The sequence below is a fragment of the Perognathus longimembris genome, chromosome 28 (genome assembly GCF_023159225.1).
Source record: "Perognathus longimembris pacificus isolate PPM17 chromosome 28, ASM2315922v1, whole genome shotgun sequence".
NCBI classification, from domain to species: Eukaryota; Metazoa; Chordata; class Mammalia; order Rodentia; family Heteromyidae; genus Perognathus; species Perognathus longimembris.
In genome coordinates this window covers 12,574,526-12,587,331 of record NC_063188.1, presented here as the reverse complement: position 1 = coordinate 12,587,331, position 12,806 = coordinate 12,574,526, and positions in this window count along the sequence as shown.

The window sequence follows — 12,806 nt, the reverse complement described above, 5'->3', positions numbered from 1 at the left end:
TACCAAAATCGAGACACACTGAATAAAAAGACAAACGAGTACAAAAGCAATACTTGAAAAACTGTTTGGTGTAAATCAACCGAACAACTCATGGGGGGAAAGGGGGAGGGGGGAGGGGGGAATGAGGGAGGAGGTAACAAACAGTACAGGAAATGTATCCAATGCCTAACGTATGAAAATGTATCCGGTCTGTACATCAGTTTGACAATAAAAATTAAAAATATATATATAGAGATAGATAATTGCCCTTAGCGCAAACATTAAAAGAATGGAATAAGAACAGGTAAATAACCTCATGATGCAGTTAAAGCAACTGGAGAAACAAGAAAAAATTGAATCTAAAAGGACTAGGAGGGGGGCTGGGGATATAGCCTAGTGGCAAGAGTGCTTGCCTCGTATACATGAGGCCCTGGGTTCAGTTCCCCAGCACCACATATACAGAAAGTGGCTAGAAGTGGCGCTGTGGCTCAAGTGGCAGAGTGCTAGCCTTGAGCAAAAAGAAGCGAGGGACAGTGTTCAGGCCCTGAGTCCAAGCCCCAGAACTGGCAAAAAAAAAAAAAAAGGACTAGGAGGAGAGAGATCACAAAGATTAAAGAAGAGATAAATCTGATTGAGACTAGAAAGATCATTCAACAACTAAATAAAACTAAATGCTGGTTCTTTGAGAAAATAAATAAAACTGACAGACCCCTTGCAAGACTTACAAAAACAAAAGAAGAGAAGAGACTTACTTACATCCGTAAGATCAAGGACTCCACCAGAAAATTACAACAAATACACAGGATATTCAAACAATCATAAGGAACTATTTCCAGAACCTTTACTCACTAAAGAATGAAAATTTTACAGAAATGGATCAATTCTAGAGAAGTATAACCTGCCCAAACTGAATCAAGAAGCAATAAATCAATTAAATAAACCAATAACTTACAGAGAGATACAGGAGGTAATCAAGAGCCTCTCAACAAAGAAAAGCCCAGGCCCGGATGGAATCACCAATTAATTCTATAAACCTTTAGTGAGGAGCTAATACCAATACTCCCCAAACTCTTCCGCAAAACAGAAACAGAGGGAGAAATCCCAAACTCATTCTATGAAGCTAATATTATACTCATCCCCAAACCAGGCAAAGACCCAACAAAAAAAGAAAATTACAGACCAATATCACTAATGAACACAAATGCAAAGCTCCTCAACAAAGTATTAGCTAACAGGATCCAGAAACTGATCAAGAAAATCATACATCATGACCAAGTAGGCTTCATCCCACAGACGCAAGGATGGTTCCACATCCGCAAATCACTAAACCTAATTCACCACATCAACAGAACTAAGACCAAGAACCACATCATCATCTCAGCCAATGCCCAAAAAGCCTTTGACAAACTACAATAACCATACATGTTAAAAGCTCTGGAGAGAACAGGAATAGAGGGAACATTCTTTAAAACAATAAAAGCCATATAAAACAGACCAACTGCTAACATCATATTAAATAGGGAGAAAGTAAAACCATTTCCCCTAAACTCAGGAACAAGATAAGGATGCCTACTCTTCCCACTTCTATTCAACATAGTGCTGGAATCCCTAGCCATAGCAATAAGGCAAGAGGAGGACATCAAAGGATCCACATTGGCAAAGAAGAAATCAAACTATCCCTATACACAGATGACATGATCTTATATTTGAAGGACCCAAAAAACTCAGTCCACAAACTCCTAGATCTAATACACCATTTTGGCAAAGTAGCAGGATACAAAATCAACCCACAAAAATCAGCAGCTTTTCTATATACCAGCAATGCACAAGCAGAAAAGGAAATTATGGAAATAATACCATTTACAATAGCTAAAAAAGAATAAATTACCTAGGGATTAATGTAACTAAAGACGTGAATGATCTATTTAATGAGAACTATAAAAATATGAAAAGGGAAATCAAAGACGACACAAGGAGATGGAAAGACCTCCTATGCTCATGGGTAGGCAGAATCAATAAAGTGAAAATGGCCATATTGCCCAAAATGTTATACAAATTCAATGCAATCCCCATCAAGATCCCAGCTACATTCTTCACTGAAATAGAGAAAACAACCCATAAATTCATATGGAACAGCAAAAGACCTAGAATAGCCAAAGCAATTCTAGGCAAAAAAAGCAGTGCAGGAGGTACCACAATACCAGACTTCAAGCTCTACTATAGAGCCATCATAACAAAAATAGCCTGGTATTGGTATAAAAACAGACCTGAAGATCAATGGAATAGAATAGAAGACCCAGAAATAAAACCGCACTCTTACAGTCAGCTGATATTCGACAAAGGAACTAAAAACATACAATGGAATAAACAGAGCCTCTTCAACTACTGGTGCTGGGAAAACTGTGCAGTCACATGTAAAAAACTCAAAGTGGACCCTAGCTTATCACCATGCACTAAGATCAACTCAAAATGGATCAAGGACCTCAACATCAGACCTGAATCCTTGAAACTACTGAAGGACAGAGTAGGAAAGATGCTAGAACTTATAGGCACAGGAAGGAACTTCCTGAATAGAGTCCCGGGGGCACAACAGATAGGGGAGAGTCTCGACAAATGGGACTACTACAAAATAAAAAGTTTCTGCACAGCTAAAGACATAGCCAGCAAACTACAAAGACAGCCAACCATATGGGAAAGGATCTTTACCAGCACTGCAACAGACAAAGGCCTAATATCTGTCATCTACAGAGAACTCAAAAAACTAAGCCCCTCCAAGCCCAGTAAACCAGTTAGGAAATGGGCAAAGGAGCTAAAGAGAGACTTCACAATAGAAGAGATAAAAATAGCAAAAAATCATATAAGGGAATGTTCAACATCCCTGGCAGTAAATGCAAATAAAAACAACCCTGAGATACCACCTCACTCCAGTTAGACTGGCCTATACTCTGAACTCAGGCAACAATGAATGCTGGAGGGGGTGCGGGGAAAGAGGAACCCTTCTCCATTGTTGGTGGGAGTGCAAATTAGTACAACCACTTTGGAGAACAGTATGGAAGTTCCTCAAAAAACTCGACATAGACCTATCTTTGACCCAGCCATACCACTTCTAGGCATCTATCCTGAACAAAAGGTCTCAGGATATCAAAAAGACATCTGCACTTCCATGTTTATTGCTGCACAATTCACAATAGCCAAAATATGGAAACAACCCAGATGCCCCTCTACAGATGAATGGATCCAAAAAATGTGGTACCTATACACAATGGAATACTACATAGCAATTAAAAATGATAAAATATTGGTATTCACAGGGAAATGGTCAGAGCTTGAACAAATAATGTTGAGTGAGGCAAGCCTAGAACACAGAGAACAGAGGGGCATGGTCTCCTTGATATATAACTTTGGGGGGGGGGTGGAGGACAGTATAGACCAGGTCTGTGAAACAAAAAACTTCTTGTCAAATGGTATTTCCACAGGTTTGGGTCAGTGACCTTACATTATGTATAAGCAAAAACAACTCCAAGAGAAGGACACAGGAGGATTCTATTGTTGACGTTACATTTAAAGTTCTAGGTGATTTTCCTTTGGCGTACACTATGTGGTTACTGTATATGATTTTGGTACACTGGGTATCGTATATATGCCTACCTGATCTAAGGAAAGGAAAGAAAAACGAGGGTGTAAGATATCAGAAGAAATGTACTCACTGCCTTATTATGTAACTGTACCCCTTTCGCACAACACCTTGTCAACAAACTTTAATTAATAAAAAAATATATAGATAATGGAAGCTAATTGCAAATGACCTGTAACTCGAGCCTGGATCCAGGGACGGGGAGACGAAAGTCAACGTTACAACCAGTAAGTAAGCTCAATAAACCTAGTGACAATAGACTGGGAGTCTTCGCTATAAGAGAAACCCAGAGTTCTCATAGGCTTCAAATATAGTGTGGGGATTTGGTACAACATTGTGACAGGCTAGTGTTGGAGAAGAAACACATTTTGGCATTTGCCATAGCTCAGAGAGCAAAAGCCATGTGTTGTGTTGAGAGAGGGCCTACTGTTTGAGGTTGAGCTATTATGGGGCATCTAAAAATAAGAAACAACTGCAACTTAGGCAGCTTCAGGACACCCAGCCACGGTATCTGTGTGGGAGCTGGCCAGGAAAGTGGTTATGGAGAGGAGAATGATCACGTGTAGGTAGTAGAACTGATGAGAAGCTTAAATAGCATGGAATAAGGGCAATAATAGTGACCCTACTCTGTAAAGAGGAGTCAGCACTATCACTTCAGGATCACCATTGACCAAAAAAAGCTGGTTAATTACTTGGCCTCTTGGAAGTTATACCATCTGTGAGAGGTTTGCTGTTAGGCAGGACTGAGAACCCTGAACACAAGTCCCATAGTATTATTTGATTTCACCAATCGGCTGCCACCCAAAGGGTGGTTGAGTGATGTCTGAAAGTACTCAGATCAGCATGAAAATTCTGGTTTCACTCTTTTATACTCCTCCAGTGAAGGTCTTTTTTTCTTGTCCCGTTCTCCAAATCATTTGGAGAGAACTTTAGGTTTGTATGCCTCTGGGGACATAAACTGGAGTGGCATGTGGAACAAGTGGGAATCTGTCAGACTCATAGGCTCCTTATGGCCATCAGTGAATCCTAGTATCAACTTCTAAAGGGAATGCAGTCTTGAAGCCAACAATTAATTCTTGACTGAACGCCATCCTCAGCCCATATATAGCATTAGAAGAGCTGAAATAGATCAAACTGAATGGCAAAAATAGCAAGCACCAATGTCTTTAAAAGGGTAAACAAGATTAACAAACCTTCAGCCAAACTAACCAAAGAGTAAGACACAAATTAGTAAAATTAGATCTAAAAGAAGTCATACCATACCAGATACCACTGAAATCTAGATAATCACTAAGGAATGTTTTTGAAAAGCTAACTCTAGTGAAGTGGAAAATGTAGAAGTAATAGATAAATTTCTAGACATATACGACCTACTAAATTAAAAGCCAAGAAAGTACAAAGAAATGGTAATGGTTTTAAAAAAAACTAACAAAGAAAATCCCGGGACCAGTTAGATTCACTGCTAAACTCTTCCAGACACTTAAAGAAGAGTTAACACCAATCTTCTTTCTTCAAAGTATTCCACAAAACAGGAAGGGAATTAACATTTTAAAACTTATTCTATGAAGCCATTAGTATCTTAATATCAAAACTGCATAAGGACAGAACAATAAAGAAAGACAATGGACCAATTTTTTAATGAATATAAATACAAAAGATATTTGCAGACTAGTGGAGTGTTAGTGGCTTGTGTCATTAATCCTAAACTACTCATGAGGCAGAGTGTCAGAGGATGGACGGGCAGAAAAATTTTATGAGACTGTATTCCAAATAACTAATAAGAATCCATACTAGATGTGAGGCTCAAGTGGTAAAGTGCCAGTTGATCAAGTAAGCTAAGGGAGCACAAGGCCATGAGTTCAAATTAAAGAATTATAAAAATAAAAATCCACTCAAAATGGATTAAAAATAACTGTGAAAGACTGAAGCATTGACACTACTATGGGGAAACATAATATACTTGAAAATATAGACGTGGATAAAAGCTTTCTAAATAGGCTCTAATAGATCAGGAAAGAAGAATAGGAACTAACAAATTGGATTTTATAAAATTACTAAAACTTCTGCACAATAAAAGAAATAATAGAGTGAAGAGAGTTTATAGAATGGAAGAAAATTTTTGTCACATATTCATCTGGTAGAAGATTAAGATTCAAAATATCCAGAGCTCACAAACTTAAATTTATACTTAAACAATCCACTTGATAAATGGTCATATGAACAGACTGACACTTTTCAAATGAAGAATTACAATGGCCAATAAACACATGAAGAAATGCACAAGACCCTCATCTATTGGGGAAATGCAGATGAGAAATACACTCAAAATTTATACTTAAACAATCCACTTGATAAATGGTCATATGAACAGACTGACACTTTTCAAATGAAGAATTACAATGGCCAATAAACACATGAAGAAATGCACAAGACCCTCATCTATTGGGGAAATGCAGATGAGAAATACACTCAAATTCCACCTCACTCCATCCAGAATAAAGTAAACAAATAACAAATGCTGGAAAGGACCTAGAGAAAAAGGAGCTCTTCCAGGAATGTTCTACTCTGTATTATGGGAATCAATATGGAGTCTTCTCAGAAAGATCTAGGCATACCACTTCTGGGTATATACTCAAAAGAATCAGGCAAACTACTGTGGAGATATCTCTATGCTTATATTTATTGCTGCACTATTGACAATTGCCAGTTTATTAACTTAATCTAGGTACTCATCAACCAATGAATGGATAAAGAAAATGTAGACTATATCTGGTTGTGGGTGGTTCTCTAATCTTTATTTAGTAGGCTGAGCTCTGAGACTCAAAGTTCAGAGCCAGCTCAGATAAGTGTACAAGATTCCTATCACCAGTTAACCAGAAAATAAGCAGCAATGTGGTCCAAGATATATAACACCAGCTATGATGCCTAGAGTTCAAGTGGAAATACCACTCCCCCAAAGAATATATGGCTATCTAACTATTCATCCATCCAATCAAGTTTTACTCAGCCACTAAGAAAAACGGAATTATTTTCCTGGAAAAAATATATGGAGCTATATGGAACTGGAGATCATAATGTCAAGTAAAATAAGCTAGTCATACAAAGAGAAGGATCTCGTGTTTGTTCAACATTTGTGGAAGCTAGGAGTGAAAGATAACAAAACAAAGTCTTGAATGTAAAAGGACTACTCTACTAGGGATGTAGAAAGAGGAAAATAGAGGAAGTTAATAAGAGCATAATAGAAGGCGAGTATCAACAAAATTCAGTATACGTACAACTTAATACCTACCACAAGAACTCAAAAATAAATAAAATGAAGATAAAGAAAACATTGTTGGCATTATGTTTCTTTTATGGCACATGCTTGATATGTGTTTGTTATGTGCAAACAACAAGCTCAATGAATGTCTCACCGTGAAGTTGATGGTTGAGCAAGAGACTCAATTTCTGTACCCTTTTCTCCAAATGTTGTTACATATTTGTGAAAATAGACTTTTTTCCTCTCCTGAAGGTCATTTGCTTCTGAATGTAAAAACAGCAGCTTTTGAGGTTTCACCATGTTTTTATAGTACATTTCCAGTTTTTCTAAGGAAGAAAATTAAGCAAAATTAAACCAAAGTCAAGTTTCAGCGACAAAACAAAAGTGAAAGCTCTGATTTTGATGTGACCAAAGAAAGGTGGGCCTGTCTAGGCAGGAAGTGACAGGCGCGCAGCACTCTGGGAATCCTGGCCGAGCCAGTCCTAAACTGCTTCACAAGCCTGAGTTTTGGCCTGAGTGCTGACCAATAAACACGCACTCATATGATCTCAGTGCACAAAGTGGCTACCATTAAGGAAGTGCCCCTGTCCTTTGCTAGGAAAGACAGCCAGAGTACAGGGTTGCTTCTTGCTTCTTGCCCATGTGTGATTGCCCACTTAGCAAATTTGTACTCTGCTAAGCCAAGGGCTTCTGCCACTGTGTTCTCATTGCAATTGACTAAACTTCTTTTAACCCTTGTTTAATCACCTTGTGTGCAAGTATGAGTGTTTTCTTATGTGTTTGTCTTTGAAGCTGAGAGCTGTGATTTTTATCTCTCCATCCCCAGAGCAGTATAGAACACCTGGTTTACCTATTTCAACATTTATTTTGAAGATAAATATGGGTGAAGTATTTTCTCAAATACCAATTCCTACTATTATAAAGTGTTTTTTACTTGTAGGGAGTGAACAACACATTTTAGAGGGCATTCCTACCATGACCCAAATGTTATTTTTGAGTGAAATTCAAATTGTTATTCTAGCCAGGCACTGGTGGCTCATACCTATAAAGGAGGCTGAGGTCTGAGGGTCGGAGTTAAATGCCAACCCAGGCAGGAAAGTCTATGAGACTCTTATCTCCAACTAATCACTGGAAAACCAGAAGTGGGCCAAACCAGTAGAGCCCTGAGCGAGAGAGCTCAGTGATGGCACACAGACCCTGAGTTCAAGCCCCATGACCAAAAGTGTTATTCTACTTAGAGGAAATCATGTAAGCCTTCTGAGGCCTTCAGCTCTGAAATGCCAACAATCCCCGTATTTAATGGAGAAAAAGTGGCTACCACTAGTCTACTAGCATGATCTGTAAAATAATTGCCAGCAGCTGCTAATATTTGAGAGCTTTCTACATGTCAGACACTATCATTATTAGATTGATCTCACTGAAACCTCAAGGTTCTCCTAGGAGTAAGACAACATTAGCTTTCTCTTTTGCAGATTGTAAAGTTAAACACAGAGAAACACAAAGCTCAGTGTGGAGGAGCCCTGGGGAGAAGCTAAAGAAGCCCAGCTCCTAAACAGTTACGGATAGAAGCATTAGCAGCAAACTGACCGGCAAGTGTCAGGCGATCTATTTGTGGTCCATCAGCCACATTGTCATCAGATGAGCCGCTGCTAGATGTTACTGCTGGAACCTGTGATTAAAAAAGAAAACCATACTGCACATACTATTTGATTATTCTGGCTTAGAGTTTCAAAGAAATCAGATTTTGAAACTGGAGTGATAGCTAACTTTTGGCATTTCATATAAAAGGTTAAAAAAAAATCCCTTTAGCCCCAACAATCGACAGGGGATAAAAGCAGATGGCCCTTGTGGTACCTTTCAGTTAAGGGAAAAATTATTAGGAATGAAATATTTCCCTGAGCAAAAGTCCCAAAACTACAGCTACAGCTTTGAGCTCTGTTTGTCCTCTGCTTGCTTGGTAATGGAAGCCTGGGTGGAATCAGTCAGTATAGAGCTAAAAGGTTCTTGGCTGCTGCTCCAAGCCAAACTTGTTGGATTGAATGGACTTTGAGATGGTGACTACCAGCACTTTTCACCAATGACATTTCTATTGTACATTCTCATGCTACTTAATGGTAGGAATGACTGCAAGTGGGAAAGTACAAATTGTATATCAATTTTGTAACGAAATGTCAAGAGCTCAAAATCTAGAGAAAACAAGACTTGAACGTATGTTTTTCATCAAAAGACATGATGGGGGGTAATTTACTGAACAGACGCCTCCCCCCCCCAAAAAAGCATTCATTGTTAAATGAATGTGAGTTCATTAAAATGAAGAACAAATTATAACATGGGGAAAGATTCCTGTAATACATATAACCAAAGGACTCATAACTATAAGTCAAAACAACTTGTAGGTTGTTGGTAAGAAACAGGCAGGTGACAAACTAAGTAAATGGGTAAATCACTTGAAAAGACACATCACCAAAGTATATTTCCAAATGGCCAGAAAGCATATGAGAAAGAAAGCACTTGACTTTGATAGTTATTGGAAGATATTGATAAAGACTATTAACATCAGGACCTTTTATCCTGCAGAAGATTACAAGAGGACAAGCCATAAACTAGAAGAAGGTATCTACACAACAACAAAAAAAGCTGTATTCAAAGAACTATATATAAAAAAAGAATGAAAAGGATGAAAGGCCTAAGCATTTTACAGATAAGAAAACATTAGGGCAAACTGGAGAGATAAAACATGTTCTAGTTTTTTAAATGGTTGGAGAAATGCAAATGGGATACTTTATTTCATTATCAGAAGATGGGTAAAAATGAGCAAAGCTGTCATGAATAGGAAATAATAAGAATCCTTGAACTCTGCTGGTAGATACTTTTGAGGTTTTCAAGTGTCTTGCTCTCCCTCTTCCACTATTATTTCCTCAACTCTCTATTTAAAGGGAAATAAAATTCAAGCCTGAAAACAGATGAAAATCCAGTGGAACTGAAGTTGGATATCAGCAATTTTTCCCAAACCACAACTTTATCCAAATTCTCCTTTTCCAATCCAAGTCAGGTATATTAATGCAATGAATGAAAATAGTTGTACTTGCTATCATAACATAAGCACTCAAATAACAACTTCATATTCCTAGTGAACATACCCAGAAGAGATTCATTACTTAGGCCATGCATATATCACTGCAGACCAATTAATTTCGATAGGATTTTAGACCATTCCTAATGCTGATGTTAACGAAATTAATGTACCTTAATGATGCCACATTGTCCAGAGCTTTTGTTACTAAAAAGAGAAGACAGGACACAGTAGAGAGATGTTTTCTATGGAAGAAATCCATTCACTGCACAAGGTGAACAAAGTTGTAGCTATCCTCAGTGACAGGGAGGCCTCAAGGCACATTTGTCTTGGCCTTGTCCTTGGCTTCCAGATGAATCATGGGTTGTACAAAATTCATCTCTGGCTTAAAAGTCTGCATCTTGGCTTCTCAGACTTGTATTTCTGACCATACTTGATACACATTCCAGACCAATGTCGAAAAACACTAATTTCTACCAACTCCTACCAGACTGAAGCCATTTTGCTCCAATGATCATCAGAAGTTTCATTTATTGAAGTATTGCTGTAACGGCCCCTAAGGGCTCATGAGAAAGAGAGATATGGTGAACAAGAGGAGAGAGCTTCCTGAGTTTTATTTTAGCATTCCCTTTTCTAGGAAATTTGACAAAAAATGTCATTTAATTTCAATAACTGTGGAGCTATCTACTGACATAAGGAAAGGAGCCAAATTTTCTATATTTCTCTAATCTTTAGAAGATTCATAAAGGTTACTTTCTATTTTATGGCCCTTCTAGATAAGCAGTTTTAATGAATGATATGCTAACACTGAGAATATAAAGTGAGTAATAACAATAATTCAAAATGAGTAAAGTCTGGGCTGTGGGGATTACCTACCTTGAGAATTTGGTTTGGAAAAATGAGGCATTTAGCTTGTCTCCCCTTCTTCCCTGTTAGGGAGTGGGAGGGGCAGATCAATGCCCCGTGTGGCGCCACCAAAGGCAAGATGGGCAAAACGTACCTGGCACACTCAATCTGTGCAAGCAATTAGAATTTTGAACTAAAAGACTGGTCATCCAGAATCTGCAACTTTCTGCTTGTGTGAAATGCCCTTATGAACTATTGTGGGACATTTGCCAAGTTGGCTTTAGATGACCTGCAGTGATATCATGTAACATAATCTAACAAACCTGTGATACTTTACGTCCTGATTTTTCAGATGAATGTCCTCTGTTTGTTTTTGCTTTGCTTTTCCTTGGTTCTTCCCATTTTGCTAACGCCATCCGTTCAGTAGATCTCTCTCCCATGGTGGTAGATTTCCTAATAACACCAAGAATTAAAAAAATGACTTAGAATTTCCCCTGGTCATTATCATATACAATTTACAGTAGTATGTGAGTGTTCATGGTGAAATTGCTTGTGACTAGTAACGATTTACATGGGTGCCAGATATACTACATTTTCCATGTAACTAGACAGGGTTTATTCCTATGAAGTACTTTACCTTAAGAACATACACCCATACACACAAGAGAAAAGTGATCAGTCCTAACAGTTTTGGAGATGGAAATCCCTGTACAAGGTTTCATTTTTGTGTGCTCATAGTTAAGTCTCATCTGGGGATAACCAGTCATTTAGATCATAGTCTATAAATAGTGCTCCAGTATTCAGTGCTTTCATTTGCTCAATTTGCAATTTGTTTATATGAGACTATGGATACTATTTTTCTAGTTATAATTTTTTGCTATTTCAAATGACCCCTTTTTCCTCTTTTCTCCAAGCCTATATAAAGTAGATGGGAAATCTGGGGTTGTATTTTTTAAAAAATACATAATAGTTGAAAATAATGGCAGTACGGTCAAAATTCCCATGTAGAAAGTGGACCAATGTTTACATTATAGGGCTCAACGTAACATAGGTATTGTGATGGAAGAGCAAGATCCTTGCTTTCAGGCTGGACTGTGTGATGTTTGTATGATGTCCTCCAGCAGTGACTTACTGGCCTGATAAGATTCAAGTGTCATGGAGCAAGCAGCTAACGTGCAACAAGAATAACGGTAATTTCCATGTTTACAAATCCTAAACTTACACGTTTTTCTTTCTTTAATAAAAAAAGGGACTGGCCTCCTGAATGGAAACAGAAATGTGACGTGCTACTGTAAAGAGGGCCGTAAACGTTTTAGTGTCTTTTGGAAACCTCTTAAAATCTTTAATTGGCATATGACATAGAGAACCTAAAAATGGTGTGTGGAGACATGAGAGCCCTCTCTGCTCAGCCAGATACAAAGCCTTTAAATGCTTCCTATCATGTAATGGTTTAGAAGGCAATGAGAGACTTCTGATCCTCACTTAAGTCACTTACTCTGAAAACCTGTAACCCGGGGGGAAAGTTTAGTGTCTAAAAGAGGAGGGTGTTTATGCTGACCTTGGCATCCCCACTTCTTGGTGACCTCGTCTTTTTTCTCCCTGGTATTTTTTGGCCGAAGTTGTAGCTGCATCCATATTTGGAGTTCTTGATGATTTTTTATTATGAGAGTCTAGTTTAAACATGAGAAACTGTTAGTTTAAGGAACTTACTGTCTTGCAGCCCAATAAAGTACAACACAACCTACAACATTTAAAACATCAAACAATATGTGCATAGGCTAATATTTATCAACTGCAATCAGACTATAGGTGCTTTATTCAAAACCTCAACTTATCTTTCAATTAGCATTTTGTTTCTTTCCAACAAGAGCATATACCCCATTTTGAGATAGCTCCATCAAATTACCCTATGGAAAAAGATTAAAATATATTAAATATGGTGGAAGCCAAGCTTTCCTCTGGTCCAAATGAAGAATCTTAAATAACCCAAAATTCAACAGGCCTATGTATGTGAA